We start from the raw sequence: 18,821 nt of genomic DNA on the forward strand, positions 1-18,821 counted from the left end.
AAGACTGAATGATCATTTTATAAAGAAAGCCAAAATTATTTCAAATTTATACAAATGATGTCTAAGTAGTATGAATGGCTATACAGATGGTTTTTAAATAGCATAAAATTTTAGGTATTTTCTTTACTCAATGAAAATCTAGCAACTTAATAGGACACATAAGCAGTTCTTTTCATAACCATATAATTTTATCCTACCAAACAGGCTGGCAGTCTAACAAAATCTCACTCAGAAGAGATATATTAATACATCAGCATTATATGTTCATCATCTGAACTTTTAAATAAACCTATTATCATATGCAATGAGAAAAAGTTGCCAGAATGCATATGTGATCTATTATACTCACAAACCCCTGAGAAAGGGAACCAGAACTCATTGCATCTACCTCCTTGGTAATCCTTATCTCCTGAACCCTTTGAAAGATAGCACCTAATCCTTTCACTGGGTTGAAACATTTCTCTTAAATATTCCAAACCATCTCCACAGCCTTTCTTTAGTCCACAGTTGCTGGTATGTTTCTCCAATTTCTTTCCAATGTTACACTGTTCCTTAATATACCTAAACCACTCAGAACAAAGACTGGCTTATGGAAAGAAATCAGTGCTAGTGATGTTACCATAATCATTTGCTCTTAAAATCTTATTCTACAGTATTGTACAGCTGCTACAATGTACAGCTGCTACAATGTACAGCTGCTACAATGCTGTATATGGTTAAATTTCTAAAATTCTAAGTAAAATAAATTGTATTTATTCTTATTTTTTAAAATGTTTTTCTTCATATTCTGTAGGGAGTTAAAGTTCAACACATCAATACTTGATGGAAAATACCTGTTCCACATTATGCCTAAGATGTTTGATATTTAGACAGATAGGGTAAACCGAACCGCATACGGTGCAGGGTAATAATAAGCTTCTCTTCTACAGGGTTAACAACCTAAGTTTGAAGATCAAAAATTGGAGAAAAGGAAGGGCTGCAACGTCAGCCAACATTTTGGCCCTAGCCTTTCAAGGTCAGTGAAGACTCAGGACATAGAAGAACCTGTACTGTAACATTACTCAATTGTGCCCCAAATTTTCTGATCAAGGAGATTATGGGGCCAAAGAGGAATGTGATCGATGATGTATAGTGTGCCTGGGGAGAGTCATATGGAGAGAAAACATTCTCTCAGGCTTTCACAGAGAGCAAATTGATCAAGCAATGGCCGTGACTCATCCACATGGCTGACATTCACAAAGGATCTACAAAGTGCAGTACAGGGTTATAGAATAAATCCTGAGGGGACTTGACTAACCTTATCAGATACAAAAGTTACATTTCTTGTTATATAGGTCTTGCTTTATTTTGGTCTTAACCATACAGCAGAAAAGTATAAAAACGAGGTATATAAAGTAAAGCCATATTAACATGCTGAGCTGTAAAAGTCTTTAGTCAACAACTTCTGCAGATAACCCACTACTCTTGTGGACGGCTAGATTGTGTTGGATTGTTTTGCTGAACTCAAGCACTTATAATATTTAGATGCCAATAGAATACCCATCTGTGACAGGACTAAACAAAAAAAGGGGATACAAAGGAAGCACCATTTTGTATTTGTATATACAGAATAGTTAGGATAGATATACAGCTACTTTTGCTTAACTAAACAAGAAGAAAGATTTGTAGTAATAGTGTTTGGACAGAATTTTCTGTCTGCTTCTTGTACTATGGATAACCACTAAGAAGATAACAATGTCAATGTGTTAATTATTGAAAATGTCCTATTAATCAGTTTTGAAACTGTCTCATTGATATTTGTTTCTTAATAAAATAAAATAAAAAAGAAAGGAGCAGTTAATGCTAACGTTTTCTCTCTCTTTTTTAAATGTTATACCTTTTTTAAAACCAATTTTGCATGTTTATATCTGGCAATTTGAACAACTAATTTCAAGTCAACAATATGCAACATAACAACCACTGATGAATTCCTATGAATTTGCTTAGTGAAATTTTGTTTCATTTCCAATGTTTTTCTCTTTTACTAATTTTTATTCTTTTAAAAACTTTAAAGAACAAAGAAAATGATCTGAATAACAGTAACATGCTTATAAAGAAAAAAAATCTTATTCTACCATGTCTTCTTCAGATCAAAAATCTTTATTCTCTCTCATCCATCCCCCATTGGTCTGTTTGTTAATGAGCTCCCCTCCTGCCATACTCTGAGTCATTTCTTCCAGGGTATTTTCATATATATATATATATATATATATATATATATCAGCATTGCTACCTAATCTAATATGTATATATTCTCCAGATGTTTCATCCTCTATTGATGAGAACTCTTTTATATCTGAAGCTGTTACCTTAATTTCTTGATTTGTAATTTTATGTTATTTTAAATGTCCAACTGAATTTTGTCAAAAGTAGAGGGTAGCATAAACACAACATATAAGATAATCCCAAAATACATCACTCAAAACCCTTACTGTTGCCACATTGAGTAAATACAGCTCAGGGTTTTCTTGTGCTGACTACATTTATGTGACGGCATATCTGAGTCATTACAATGACTTTTATAAGAAGTATTCTTTCAATAACCCAGTAAGTTTTTCAAATTCCCAAGTCTTGTATAAGGCATTAACCTTACCACATGTAAGTGTCTTGAAGATTCTCAGCAGCACAGCATCATTCTGCTTGAATCTGTGTGTATTTGGCTTCACACATCTGTTAGTATCCCAAGAGCAGAAGAAATGCTATACTGAATAGTATCAAAAATAATTGGGAAAAACAAATTCTCAACTTTGGGAGCCTGCCCTTTAGCTCAGTTGTTCAAGCACTTGCTCATGCAAATGCAGTCAGGCACAGGATATAGTAGTTCCATCCCCACCTCTAACTGCATTATCAGACCTGCCCTTAAAGCATCCTGAACCAGCCAAAAAAAAAAAAAAAAAAAAAAGTGGGTGTCATACAGGCCTTCAACAGTGTATTTTTCTATTGATGCAGGGTATATTCAAACTTACCTTTCTCTTTTATTTGAAGAAACATGTACATTACTAATGGAATATTAATGAAATACTGAAAAATAGCTCGTGGGAATATAAATTATAAAATGATTAATGTGCTATCTGAATTACTACAGCAAATTTAATCTAGGATAATAGAACTGTTTAAAAAAATAATTCCCACCTACTTCTTTGTAAGAGTGGGAATCTTATAAAAACAATAATCCCCATCATTAAACTAGCAATATCTACTTCAAAATCTCTTTTCTATGTTTTTCCCTATGATCTGAGGCTGATATACTGTAGACCACGTTTCTTCTGGGCCATCTCTCCCTATTGGGACTACAATGGGACAGTGTGGAGAGCCTGTGAGGCTGACAGAGGACACAGACTTGCTTCCTGTGAGCTTTCTGCTGCCTCAGTCAAATCATCTGGCTATGGTTCTTCAGCCAGCAGTGGCTCTGGTTTCCAGCGGCAGCAGCTACATTCAATATCCCATTTTCCTAAAGAGAATCACTTCCTCATTGGTCTCTTCAGTGACAACCTGATCTATGCACCTCATCATAAGTGTAAGTTTCAATCTTGGGCCTAAGGGGCAGGTCTTTTCTAAGCTAAATTTCAGTAAGCATATCTTGTTTCCCCTAATCCTATAAGTAATACTTGCCTCCCACACTTGCTTCTTACACGACAGGACAGCACTCTCTAATTAACAATTGTTTATGTTAAATTCTATGCCTTCAAATAGCTAATATAGTTCCTATCCTCTGATTGGATGCATAATACAAAAATAGGTAAGTGCATTAAATTTTTCTTTTCTTTTTTTTTCTTTTTTTTTTTTTTTTGTATTTAGTACAGGGTTTACAGGGTCTTACTATGTAGATCAGACTCACAGTCATTCTCCTGTTTTCAGCCTCCCAAACACTGGGATTACAAGCATGTGCCACCATGCCCAGTCTCAATCACCTTCTAAGCACGCCCCAGGGGCAGGGCCAGCACTGCACACTGGGTACCAAACCCAGCAACTGTGTCTGCCTAAGTAGGCGCTTTTAATCCATTAGCTATTTGGCTGGTCCTAAGTGCATTAAATTTAAACTTTTTCAAAGTATATTCTAATGATTATCAATATTATAGGATACTGTACAAATTCAAAAGGCTTTTGTGTTTAAAAGGTTAGGAGAGCAACATATCACAATCTTTTCATAGATTATTGCTTTGTAATTCAGAGATGAGAAAAATTAAATGTTGTAAGATGGCCTACTGTAGAAACTGTTTAACCCAATGTTTCCCTAACTTACCTCAATCTAGAAACTCCATTTTGCATATTAATTTTTATCAATACTGTGGAATTCTTACCAAGGCTTTTCAACAGTTGAAATTGGAATAAAATCTCATCTCAAGTCTGATTTCACAATCAAAAATCCTTTAAGTCACTTTATATAATTTATAAAATATATAAAATAGGCTAAATATTAAGAATAGTATTTTCAAGTACTCCATAAAGATTTAAATATAAATATAACAATGTCATTTGTTATATGTAAGTGTATGTAACATGATTCTTAAATAAATTAGACATTAAGTAGCTACAGTCTTGAAATTACTTGTATTAATCAAAATTGCCATGCAGTTTAATCTATTATGACCATGTAAGCAAAACACTATTGCTAGACTTTTAGTTGGGACATGAAAATAATTTCTTATAAAGAATTTGGTTATATTAAATGTACACTTATTTATTATTCATAATTATTATAACAGACATCCAAACTATAGATAAGAGGCAATTTGTATATGACTACACACATATGAAAATGAAAAGCTTTGTGAGTTCTTATAAGAAACATTGCTGGACATAGCTAAGTTCAATTCCAATTCAATTTGTGCTCAAAATATGAGACAATATATTTTATTATTATACTCTCACATAGAAGCCTCAAATTGTTCACTCGCACAAAAAAGCATGACTGAAAATATAGTAGTAAAATTACATTAATTTATTTCAGATGTAGTATTTTCCCAAAAAGTAAACTATACTTGAGTCTCGTCTCAATATTTTATAGTATGCTGATACCTGAATATATTGCAGATTTTATTTTACCATACAGGAGCCTTAAGAACATAACAAACTCTTACGAGAACATATGCTAGGTGGCAGGCATTGAATAAGGTTGTACCTTTAACAATTTAAGTCTTCACCAAAAAAAAAAAAAAAAAAACAAAACTGCAAGCTTCAAAGTATCAATTCCAATTCACAGATAAGAAAACTGAGCTTCAAAGTGTGGAAAACTCTCCTATAAGATACCCAATTTCTATTGTTTGGAGTAATTTGAAAATACATTCTAACTTCATGTTCAGTTTAGAAAGTATCCTTTCTAGATCCAATACCAAGTTCATATGGGCCTTTGAAATGGCAAATGATTATAGTAATATAGAGATGTTCCACCACATTTCAAACTTGGTTCAAGTAATGTGTTTCTTTATTATTACTAGGAATAGTTTATTGGACTTTGCAGTAAATCAAATCAAGACTATAAAGAAAACTAGATAAAACAAAATCTTCTTCTCAAACACATAAAAACCAGTATAAGTTTTACTCTAAATTGATCTTTGTTAGATGCCATCACATAAAATACTTCACCAATAGATATGACAAATGCACTTTATATTTCAATGTGTCAAATGATTTCAATGCTCTCAAACCATGTTGAAGCTGGCAGGCAAGCAGACTACATTAAATTCTTCTCTGGAATCGACTTCAATTCTAGATTGAATTATTGGAATTTTAGTGACCCTAAAAAAGGCTGTCAGAAATGATATTCACCACAGAGTTTTCAAATCTAATGCTCTATTACACATACTTCACATAAAATAATATAGTTTCAATATAAACAAAAGCAACATTCAGTCAAAAGCAACACTCTATTTATTCTTGTAATTTGTACACATTTTGATATTGATTTGTCACAGCAGATTCTTAAATGCATTTTCTTAAGAGAAAACTCATAGGCTATGTTTTATAATTCAATAGTTCATTTGGATATGATCCAGTTATAATGCTTGCCTATGAGGTTTTGCTTTGTGGTTTGTTTTTAAAATACACAGTACAATAAATAAGTGGCTAACAGCTATCAGCAGGCCTTGATTCTTAAAACCGTCTTTGTTTGGGCTATTGCACACAGAACAAAATTATCTCAAGGGATTTCAAACCACACAAAATGAGCTGCACTGGGAATCCAACCAGTGGACAGGGAGCCGATTCCTCCGTTCTTTAGTTCTGGAAGGAAGACCAGCATCTTTTAATTGCATATAAATAACAAAAACAAGAACTTCTAAAGCAATGTAATCTTGGACTTCTTCTTTTCTAAGAGTTGGAAGCACATCGTGAGTGCATCTATGCTGTCACTGCTGCTCCTTGGCAAGCAGTGTCAGTACTATACACCAGCTAAAGAACATTAAATCTCAAAAAAGAATCAATATAAAAAATTGGGAAATAAATTGGGAAATGAATTTGCTAACTTATAAACCCGTCTTTTTAAATGTCCACTATTTTGTAGAATATATATTTTTTCATAGTGCACGAAGCCAAAAATATCACACTTGATTTCTGAGTTGTGCAGTTCTACCCCAGTAAAGGAATCATAGGGAGTTCATGGTGAAGCGTTGAGTTGAGAAGACAGCCTATATAAACACACAGGCTGCATTCTGGTAGACAAGGAGCACAATCTAACAACCTTAGTTTTGCCCTAAGGACACACAACAAACCAATGGTACAGTTCCAGGGCCACTCAATGGGAATTAACAGCCAACAGCTGCCCAATCCATTCATAGAGATAAATGCAAATATAAAGAAACAATGACTATAGCTTGCACACACACACACACACACACACACACACACGCACACGCATGCACACGTGCACAAATTTTCACATAGATGATTTTAAGTCACTAATAATCATGTGCAAAGTATAAAGACAGACAGTCCATCTGGTCTAGTAGCATTCAGAATGCACACTTTATTTATTTATTTATTTATTTAATTTTTTTTTTACTTTAGAGAAGTGTATGGACTCTTGATTCTATAAGAATTTGTAGTGTAAATCAGGCAAGTTATTTAGGCTTTCTATATATCAGTTCTGAAACAAGCCAATCATTAACAGCTGACTCATTAAATTATTTTCTGGAAATAAAATATTTTAAAATTACAGATCATTGTTATCATTCCTTTGTACTTAAAGATAACAGCTTTTCTCTTCATTTAAGAGTAAGTCTCCAAAGGCAAACTAAGGCACAGTCTTATTTGCAAGATTTGAGAATCTGAACTGGTTAGTGGACTAATGATTTGCTTCCCCTTTACTTATCTACTTATTCTAATTGATAAAACATCTTTGATACAGAGCAATCCTGAAAAATTCATTCTAGTACAGTGTTGGCTCAGCTTGGCTCACAAACTTGGGATGAACTCAAATTGAATTAGAAACTTGGATTTCAGCTGGCAGGTTGACATCTGACAGCTGGTTAGGTGGTAGCAAATATTGTACTTCTTCTTTTTTTTTTTTTTTTTTTTTTTTTTTTCTGCTATTACCTGTAGGACAATCTTGGAGTCAATTAATAAACCAGCCATGAGGATACACTTTTTATCTCTTCCAAATGATGTTCATTAGATGTTAAGACTAATATATCTGTATGGTTGATAAATTATGACAACTTGGATGGATGAATCTGGTTCTGCGTGGGGGGGGTCCTCCCCTGCAGGGGAGGGAGAACTTGCCCTGAGGTGTGATTTGTTACGCCCTGTGGTGCAAGGGGGCCCACCCCAGAGTGACTCAGCACAAAAAGACTATCTAAAGGAGTTGAGGAATGCTTCTCAGTATCCACCTGCTTCCTTGGAAAGATCCCGGTCCTCCTTGTGCCACTCTGAAGCTGAGCCACTTTGGAGGAGCTCTGATCTTCGCTGTGGAGTGCTAGTCTTGGCAGACAGCGAAGAAGAAATAGAGAGAGGCTTGAGGGACGCCGCAGCTGCTGCTCCTCCTCTGCTCTTCCCTGTTTACTGCTGTCATGAACTGCTGCCGTTTGCCTTGGAGCCAGCAGAGTATAGACTGAAACCTCCACAAACTGTGAGCTGAATATACCTTTCCTTCCTTAATTTTGAGTGCTGGGTATTTGTCCCAGAAACCAGAGAATAGTAACTGAGACAATATCTTACAAAATAATTTCCAAAAATTTGTAAAGGAGAAAGAAATATCTATGTTGAATGAATTTGTTTTATACCAGTATATCCATCTTAAATAGTTATCTGAACCTTTGATCATAGCAAGGAGGTAAGATCATTCAGTAGGGGCCTTCTCATCTCTAGGATGGACTGAGGAGGTAGCTCAGTAGAGTAAGCACTTGCCTCACAATTGCAAGGGCCTGAGTTCAATCCCCAGTTCTGGGGAAAAAAAAATCTCTAGGAAACACTCCTCTCTAGGAAGTCTACCTTTCACTGACTTTCTTTCACATAAGTATTCCAAAATAAGAGTAAAAATAATCAAGATAAAAACTATACATAATATTGGAATCAATCAATGGTCTTTATCTCAGTATGATCAACGTCAGATATGACAATATAACAGCCAATACTGTACAAAATGGACAAAAAACGAAAATTTTCACTCTAAGATCAGTTACAAGAAAAGGAAGTCCATTATCACCACTCCTGTTCAATATAGTTCTGGAAATATTAGCCAGAGAAATTAGACAACTAGACAAGAGACAGAAATAAAATAAGGACAGGAAAGGAAGAAGTTAGAGTATCATTATTTGTGGATGACATGATATACACATAAAATATCCCAAAAACTTCACCAAATGACTTTGAGATTTAAAAACCAAATTCAGTAGCTCAGCTCGATACAAAGTCAATACTCAAAAGTCAATAACATTTCTGTATGCAAAAAACTCACTGAGGGAGAAATATAGAAACAATACCTTTCACAAGAACATCCAAAAACTGAAATACCTAGTAATCTAGCAAAGGAAGTGAAAGACCTTCACATTGAAAGCTATAGTACAGCACAGTAAAGAGATCACTAAGGATATCAGAAAAATAGAAAGATAGCCTTTGTTCTTGGATAGGAAGAACCAGTACAGTGAAAATGACCATACTTGCAAAATTATTATACAGATTTAATGCAATCCAAATCAAAATACCAACAGCATTGGAGAAAAAAAAATTCATTTGAAACCAGAAGAGACCAGAATCGCGAAAGTTATTCTGGGCGACAAAGGCCAGGCAGAGGTCATCACAATCCCTGATTTGAATTTACACTACAAAATACTCACTACATCTTTGATAGCCAGGTTTCTGAGAAGAACCAATAGACATCACTCCCCATCTAAGCTACTATCTTTTAACTCCTGTAGGAATAATATGAAAAGATACTATTCAATCTGATCTATGTCCCACTAGGATTTTTTTGTTTGTTCAAGAGTGTTTTTTAAACAAAAACGTGTATCTGCATTATTAACAGAGCACCAAAAGTTATAATCAGAACCAAGTTGTGACTAATAAATATTACCTCTTCCCTGGTCCTATGTTTATCTGTTTATTTATCTAACATTGTGTGAGTTATTATAATAAGAGTTTTTTGTTGTACCTTAGTAGCCCATGTAATCTACTTTAAAGATTTAGAAAACATAGGTAGAAATAATAAGTGAGTAGCTGGGGAAACAGTGAAGCATGGGTCTGAATTCAGAACTACACCTGCTGATTCTGGCAACAGGAATATAGAAAAACCATGCTGTATGGGGGCACCATCATGGTAGTACTTTGTTCTATTTATCACTAGGTTTTTTTATCTTTAAAATGAAGTAAAAGTCACACTTCAGGCCTATTGAAAGTAGTGAAATTTACTATACCTTGGAAGATATAGATATAGATATAGATATAGATATAGATATATTATACATATACTATATATAGAGATAATTAAATTAAATCTATCTATGCAGATTTAATTAATTAATTAATTTGCTATAGGGTTTCACGATGCAGCGCGGCCTCCTGTCTCAGCCACCCCAGTGCTGGGATTACCGGCTTGCCCACCATATCCTGTTTCAGTGGCTGGCAGGCATGCCCAGGGTTCCAGGGCCAGCACGGTATGTGATACTGGGGACTGAACCTGGGTCCTTGTGCTTGCCAGGTAGGCGCTTAGATTGCCAAGGTATCTCCCCAGCCCTGGAAGTAATATATTAAGTCAAAGAAGTTTTACTTTGTTATATTTTTTATGTGATTGTTTGCAAATATAACAATTTTTATCTCAGGATTTAGTGAACATGACTGCAGTCCAATTTGTATGATGTTATGATTGGTGATTTTTAACCTTTTAATCTGTATATCTCTCATGCAAATACACAGATTACTGAAAAAATAGACCTACACACACACACACACACACACACACACACACACCCCTCCTCCAAGTTATATTAGATGCCTGCCCATGTCACAAAACTTCTACTAGATGCATTCCTACATTCCTAGGTTGACTAGTAAAACCATATTTATACAGCAGCAATAGACTCAGCCCTGACTATTTCTGCTGAAATGCTTAGTGAATGGATAGTGAGTGGCTTCTTCATAAACTGAACTATATTTGGAAACTAAAACTAAACATGAAAGTGCACATCATATTGTTTTTAAATCCATCTCAAGTACAGAATATATTCAATTGTCTGATACATTGGTTAAAATTGGTGCCACTAGAATGGAGTCACTTACGGGTTTATTTCTGTCACCATACAAACTGTGTCATGTAGCAACTACACCTAATGAACTTAATGTAGCTTATGGTCATGCAACTGCTTCCTCCCAAAACAAAATCTGAATGTTCTAATGTTGGTCCAACTAGCATCCAACATTGTATCAGTGTGGGCACAAGAGTACTATAGTTCCATTTAGCCTCTGGCTAAATCAATTTTATTTCATATGTTCTCAAAATGTAAGATGGTTACACTAAAATGCGCAGTAGCTTTTGAAACTAAAACGAGCTACAGAAGAACTTTGCAGTTCCTTTTTAACAAGTTCACCATACATAAAATTCCCACAACTCACTAGAATGTGATTGAAGAGGACTCTCAAGTAAAATTAAGCATGAATGCAGTAACTTATAGACTTTTAGCCATATGAACTGAAGTGGAATCATCCTTTGAAGTAGAAAATGAAGGAAGGAAAAGAAGAATAGGAATTCTGAAAAACAATGCAATACTTGGATAAAGTTCTGCAATGATAGTAAAGATATATTGCAATGCTTAACTCTACTTGATGCTTACAGACTTTTTTGAATTGAAACTGCTAAGGCAAGGTCTTTCTGTTATTGACAGAAATGAATTTACTGTATCTTGGAGGTGCCACTGGCTTCACACAGTCAGTCCACAGTATAGCTAGCCAGTAGATCTGTTTCTCCATTCTGTAGTCTTGCCTTATGCCTTTTATGTTTCTGATTGAAAGAAGGTGTCATAACGTTTAGTTACACAATTTCTTTTCAGAAACATATTTAAATATTGAGTGGTTTTGTTTTATTGAATTTTATTTTCCTACCTCCTTTCTGTTACACAGAAGTCACCTGCCCAATGCTGCTCCTGCTGCAAGGATGCCCTCAATAAGCCCTGAAGGCACAGTCTCTCTTAAAAGAAATCTGCATATCACAGTCATTTTCATTCCTAGGCCAAATTCATCCTGTTTTTCCTAGATGTGGTACAGTTCAGTTCCAACTGAAGTGCTGGCACCTGCCTTGGTCACTACCCAGTCACCCTCAGCAGAATTCAAGGGCTGCTGCTCCATGACTGAGAAGCATCAACCTCAATATAAAACTGGGAAGTCCCAAACTGGACAATTAAAATTTTACAATGAGAACAAATCTTGCCAATTACTCTTTGGCAATATCTTCAAGGACACTATTTCTATGCAATGATCATCAATAGAAAAGATAACTTTACACCTTTAACCCCAAAGATACCAAAGCCTGTGAAAGCCTAAACATGTAGAATGAATCCAATTCAGCAATAGCACCACTTAAGTAAAACAGAAATCATATATGGAATGGCATAGTATGAGAGTTTGAGATCATGGCTGTGCTGTGTAATGGAAGGGTTTTGTCCTACAGCTTTCCAGAAAGATACTGACATGGGTAAAATGTCAAGTACAGCAGGCTCTGGCATGGCTAAAGCTGCTAGGAGCTCAGTGGAGTCATAAGCTCCATTGACCTATGATGGGTCTTCAGAAACAAATATCCATATCCCTCATTATCCTGCAGCCTGATTTGCAAAACTACTAAGCCAGAGCATGGAATAGTCACACCATCCTCTAACACATCTTACCTGTATTTCTGAATGACAGACCTCTGGTTTTCTCACCAAGCGTTAGTACTAATTCTCATTCATTGTCTGTCTGTCTGTCTGTCTGTCTGTCTGTCTGTCTGTCTGTCTGTCTCTGTCTCTGTCTCTCTGTCTGTCTCTGTCTCTCTGTCTCTCTCTGTCTCTCTCTCTGTCTCTCTCTCTGTCTCTCCCTCCCTCCCTCCCTCTCCTTCCCTCCCTCCCTTCCTCCCTTCCTTCCTCTCTCCCACCCCCATTGCAATTTTTCCCTCTCCTTCCCCCTCTTATTCAGACAGGATCTTCCTAAATAGCAAAACTGCCAAGATTGGGCTTAAACTTGTGACCCTCCTGCCTCAACTCCCCAGGGCCCTGAGATTATAGGCATATGCCACCATGCCTGGCTATGATTTCTTAAAGTTAGGGTCTTAATGTATTGCCCAGGCTGTCTCTACCAAGGCTTAAGTGGTTCTCCTGCCTCATCCTCTTGGACATGCCAGAATGCCTAGCTGAGTTCTTGTAGCTTAAATTCATTACAAACTTATCATTACTAGCATGAAGAAAAACATGTCATTTGCAAATGACTACACAAAATAGATCCTTAATAAATACTTGGAAATTTCTAACCTAAAAGATGATGATTTATCAGGCAGAAAAGCTTGTGTTTATACAAATAAAAAAGTAAAGTAGCTAAGTATTAACCTTGGTAAATAAGGTTTCTGAGGCAGAACCAGAATGCTCTATATAACTCAGGTGTGTTTTCTTCGTTTTATTTTAAGTTATAGTCTTATCTTAGACAAAGTTCTCCTCCATCTTCACAGCCTGTGGCCCAAGCTCGTTAGAGTGGTGGGAATAGAGATGTGGGTGCTTTCAAGGCCTATTTAGGGGACAGTAACACAGAGTGTAGTGATACTGAATAAAGAATGTGGGAATGAGAGAAAACGTGGGTGGAAGAGGCCATAAATTATGCCTCAGTTTGTGTGTGCAAACGGGAAGAATAGTAGTACCAGTACAGAGCACAAAGAATGGGGTTTCACAAGAGCCTAAAGAGATGAGTTCAGAAATGAAGAGCACGGTGATTCCTAGACATTCAACAACAAGAACAATAAATAAGTATCGCTCAAACTCAAGAGAGAACTAGGGCAAGAACATAAATCAGGGAACAGTCAATGTACTACTACTGTAAGCTACAGGAGAGAACAGTGTTGGCCCAAATCCCATAATATAACTCTAACTCCAATCTGAGATATATCTTCCACTAAGAGAGTCAACAGGCTCAATGAGCAATATGGTTTCTGTATCTGATCAGTGCATTATTTGTCTTTCTCTAATGAGGCAATCATTAAGAATATTTTTATTTTATTATTTATTCATTTTAATGAGGAAAAGATAAAATAGCAATGAAGCAGTTTCAAAACAGGTTAGTAGGACAGTTACAACAATTAATACATTGCATATTGTTGTCTTCATAGTAGTTATTAAGAGAACAAGATGCAGACATGATATCTTTGTCTACACAATATTAGTACAAATCTTTCTTCTCAATGAACTAAGAGAAAAGTATCTATCCTAACTCTCTTGTGTATACATAATCACTAAGAATATTATTTCCAAGAGTGCACACAGGTTTAAAAATAAAATTTTTAAAACTTTTAAATTTACCTTTTCAATTGCTACATATAAAAGAAAAGCCAATGCCTCCTTTTCTACTAAGTTTCAATATTTTGTTACTGTTTTACTTGTGTTGTCCCTCTGAACATATTCTGTGTTTACAATACACCAATACTGTCTTTCTAAATTATGCATTCTTTAAAATAAAGATTTTAACTTCTCTTTCTTTATAAGAATCTTTCAGTGCTTAAATTATTTCAGTGCTCTGGAAGTACCTACTTATTTTAAACCAACAGAAGTACAGTGTAAACAGAAGCCATAATTTTAGCCCACTATTTAGTGTAACTAAAAATAATTCCCACATTTATTAAAATTGATCCTAATAGTTTATAATGTAAAAATTACATGTCAGTGAAATATATATTAAAAGTAATTGCTATGATAATTCATATTAGTGAAGATTTTTGGAAAAAAAAATAAAGTTTATTTTTGATTCTGAATGAATATTCAATGAAAAAATGTGTATCAGTTTATCAAACTTATATTTACCCCTTGTAAAATAAATGCAGCTACAAAACATGCAAGTGCATATTTGCACTTTTCACATAAGGCAACAGAGACTATAATGCACAACTACCTTGAGAAATGACTCAGTAGTTCCCAATTACACAGCTCAATTCCAAGTGCTTCTTTTCTGCTATATAAATTATGACTTAACAATAAAATCATGACTCAAGTTTTTCAAGTGAATGGTTCAATGCTAATGGGTAGGAGAAAAATCCTTCTGTTTTGAGAATTTGTATCCTAATGTCCAACAAAGTAAGTTTCATATTTCCACTAACCACATTCATAATGTTTAATTTCACTTAATCAAAAATTATCTGGATGGAGGTTGCTTGAAAATAAAATAACCCCTCTATAAACCAAGAAATACAAAGCCAATTAGAATTAACAATAATGATAGCCCCAGACATTTCATGGGTACAAAGAAGTAAATCATGCTAATTTTATAATTTGTGAAACTACATGTACTTGAAGCAATTAAAAATCCATAGTATATGTTATTCATAAATCCTGATCATTGTTTTTCTGTAAAACACAAAAAATATAAATATCCATCATTCAAAGTTTTTGGTGCTCATGACATTTCACATTTTGAAAGGTTTTGGATTTTGGAATATTTATATAGCCTTTACCACTTTGTCACTCAAAAAAGTTGGGATTTCCTTGAATTTCAGATTTTCAGATCAGGGATGCTCAACTTGTAGGGGAAAACAAATTCTAGGTGTGTAATTTTTTTTCTATATATTTAGTACAGGCTCTACAGGGTCTCACTACACAGCTCAGACTCATAGTGACCCTCCTGTTTTCAGCCTCCCAAGTGCTGGGATTACAGGCATGTGTCACCATGCCAAGTCTCAGTTGCTGTCTCAGCACACCCTGGGGTCAGGGCTGGCACAGCACACTGGAGATCAAACCCCAGCTGCTGAGCCTGCCTAAGCAGTCGCTTTAGTCCGCTGAGCTACCTAGCTAGCCCTGGGTGTGTAACTCTTAAATTTAGAAATGTAAGTATTTCTTTTCCCATCTTGCAAACTAGACCCCAGTGTTACAAATACAAGTCATAGAGCATATCCACTACTAGCTTACTCAACATTTTATTTTTTATTTTTATTAAAATGGTGTAAAATTGGTTATTTGTTAGACAGAGGCATGTATGAGTACATAATTCTAAACAACTGCTATCAACAGTTTACCTTTCTCTACAGATATTAAACTATCTACTGGATTCATCTCTGAGTATCTTATATGACCTTATGAATCTAATATTATAGCTGTCTTCTTACAATATGCTTATTGATGAACATATATGATGCTTCCATCCCATTATTTCAAAAGCATTTTAATATATAGCTATTTTGTTTCATTTATACCAGTAGTTTCTCTTAGTTCACTCAAGAGAAAGTTGGGTGCTTTTACCTGTTTGTTTGTTCTATATAAGTCAGGAATCTGCTTCTCTATGACTTGTACTCTTGAGTAATATTTTAACCATTCTTTTAAAATTACTCATAGTGCATTAATAATTGTTACTCTCTATCTTTAAAAATATACTGAATTATCCCAAACACTCTTTAGTTATTTAATTCCAAGTAATTCCCTGTAGAGAAGTTAATTTCGTTTTTCTGGGATTTTTTGTTTTTGTTTTTTTTGGTTTTTTTGTCTTGTTTTGTTTTCCTTTTTAGTAAGGATCTACAGGGTCTCACTACGTAGATCAGACTCACAGTGATCCATATGTGTTCAGCTTCCCAAAGAGCTGGGATTATAACAGGCGTGCACCACCTCGCCCACTCTCAATCATCATCTCAGCATGCCCCGGGAGTAGGGCCAGCATGGCAGGCCGGGGAGTTTCTTTTATATAAATCATATTCAAACTATTACCATTTCCCGACAAACTATGTTTTCCCTTTTATGTAATATAGCACTTGAAAGTGGGATTCTGAACCTAGAGTACACAGGATCCATGAAATGGATTCTTTAGTCCTTGAGCTCCCTATGGTATATGTCAAATACTGAAAATATTCAAAGGTGATAATACCTACAAAGATGTTCAGAGCTTTCCTGAGATTTTTAAGAATTCACGTGTTCGAATTTAATATCAAATTAACTATGGTACTGAAACATCGCACATATTACAGTACTTATTTATACTGACACCCTTGCTACAGCCGAGCAGAGTCACAGTGGGTTCAAACAGTATAGGTATCCTGGCACACCTGCCAACCAGCACATGCAGTCTGCCCAGAAGTGAGAAAACTGTCTGATGTCCTCTTCAGGGAACCCTCCTCTGTCCCTGATAGCACTTCAGGATCTGTGAAAAGTTACACTTGACCTTACCTATCTAGGATTTTGCATCATTAAGAAAATTGCCCCCCAGTTCCCTTCACTAGGCAGACTATGCCGAGAGACACAAGACCTGGATACACAGACTGAATTTCACTTTCCATGAGCCTCTCAACTGGGCACGTAGTGCAACACACACGCTTGCCAGCTGGTTTTGACCTCTGCAGTGTACGTGCCATCACTCTGAAGGAAAAGGAAGGACTTGCATGCACATTCACACAGCCTCGATGGTTTTATTTCTAAATCAACACCATGTATTTTAGCTTAAGTGCATCAAGTTAATAAAATAAAAGTTTATTTTGATACGTGAGCTTTTCTTCTTTTAAGAATTAAATGGATGGAGCCTGGACTACAGAGTTGCCCTTTGATAACATGCTTGCATTACTTTACAGCAATTACATACAGAGCCTTCAGATTAGAGTTTTGTTAGACTACGCCTTTCCCTTGTAATATCTCTCTGATTTCTCAGTCTTAGTCTCCTAAAAAGATTATTTTGACTATTGAAATAACCCCAGGTAGACCGCTAGTAGAGATAATGTGGATACTCAATGTATCCATCATTGTCATCAAGATCATGTTTGGATCACTTAAATGTCTTTCATTTATAATTAGACTATTTTCAATCCTGTATTAAATGTAAAAAGTTTCCATAAAGTGCTAAAATTATAATTATATTGGTTTACATACATAAAAACTTGATTTATGATAAAAGCAACACCATGGTGTAATGGGGGCAAGATAATAGCTACTAAATAACTGATGCTGGGTCATTTAGCTATCTATATGGATGCTGACCTGATGTCATACATAAAAATTCATTCCAGATAGGTTGTAAATCTAAAGGATTTTCAAGGAAAACATATATAAACATCTTCATGACACTTGAGTTGGCAAAAACTTTGTTAAACAGGACATAAATATTTTTATGCAAGAAAAATATGTTACACTATGTTAAAAAAGTTTCTTTTTATGTGTAGATAGGATGACAAGACTGAAAAGGGAAATACATTGAGCAGATATTTGTATACCACGAACATAAAAAGACTTACATCTAAAATAAAGAACTAGGGCTGGCCAAATAGCTCAGTGGATTACAGGGGTTCAATCCCCAGGCCTGCTATGCCAGCCCTGCTCCCAGGGTACGCTGAGCTGGCAATTGAGATTGGGCATGGTGGCATGCACCTGCAATCCCAGCTCTTGGGAGGCTGTAAACAGGTGGATCACTATGAGTAGGATCTAGTAGTGAGACCTTGAACACCCTTCCCTGAAATACAAAAAATAATAATAAATAAATAAATGAAAATAAAATAAAGCACTGGAAATAATAAAAAGCAGATAACTCAACTTTTAAAACTGGTCAAACATGTGAAAAGCTACTTTAAAAAACTGATATTAAAGAGCCAATAAGCATTAACAATGCGTCCAACGTCTTTGATCATTAGGATGGCCTGACTGATACAATCACTTGGAGCATTAATGTGGTTGCAAAAAATAACATGTATGCCTTGTGACTGAGCAGCATACACATCTACATATATCCACAGCAGAAATAAGGACATATGTTACCAAAGAGACACACAGCAATGTCCATATCTATACCATTAGCAATAGTTTAGATGTTTACAATAGTAAGGTAGTCATGCATTCTCAAAATGAAATACTACATTGCAATGAAAATGAACAAACAATAATATATGAACAGATGGCTAAGTCTCATAAACACAACAAATATAAGCAAAAAATGTCACACATGAAAGAAAGCTACATTATATATATATATATATATATATATATATATATGAGTTCAGTAATAAAATCTACAATGTTAGGAAACAAAATTACTCGGCAAGAAAAGAAAATGTGTTGTAGCATACTGGTTTACTGGTTGTTAGGGTTTAGGCCTCATATGGCCCCCAAAAGTGTCAGGTGTCTCAGAAGTGGGGGTCACTGGGGGTGGGATCTAGAAGTGTAAAC

The 18,821-nt window shown here is 35.3% G+C and overlaps 1 protein-coding gene across 1 annotated transcript in view; it reads right to left on the bottom strand.

Annotated features, from left to right (window-relative positions):
* Npas3 (neuronal PAS domain protein 3) overlaps positions 1-18,821 on the bottom strand; it is an 812,688-nt gene that overhangs the window by 753,120 nt on the left and 40,747 nt on the right. The gene's annotated exons all lie outside the window — the stretch shown is intronic.

The sequence above is a fragment of the Octodon degus genome, unplaced genomic scaffold (assembly GCF_000260255.1).
Source record: "Octodon degus isolate 3935 unplaced genomic scaffold, OctDeg1.0 scaffold00086, whole genome shotgun sequence".
Classification (NCBI taxonomy): domain Eukaryota; kingdom Metazoa; phylum Chordata; class Mammalia; order Rodentia; family Octodontidae; genus Octodon; species Octodon degus.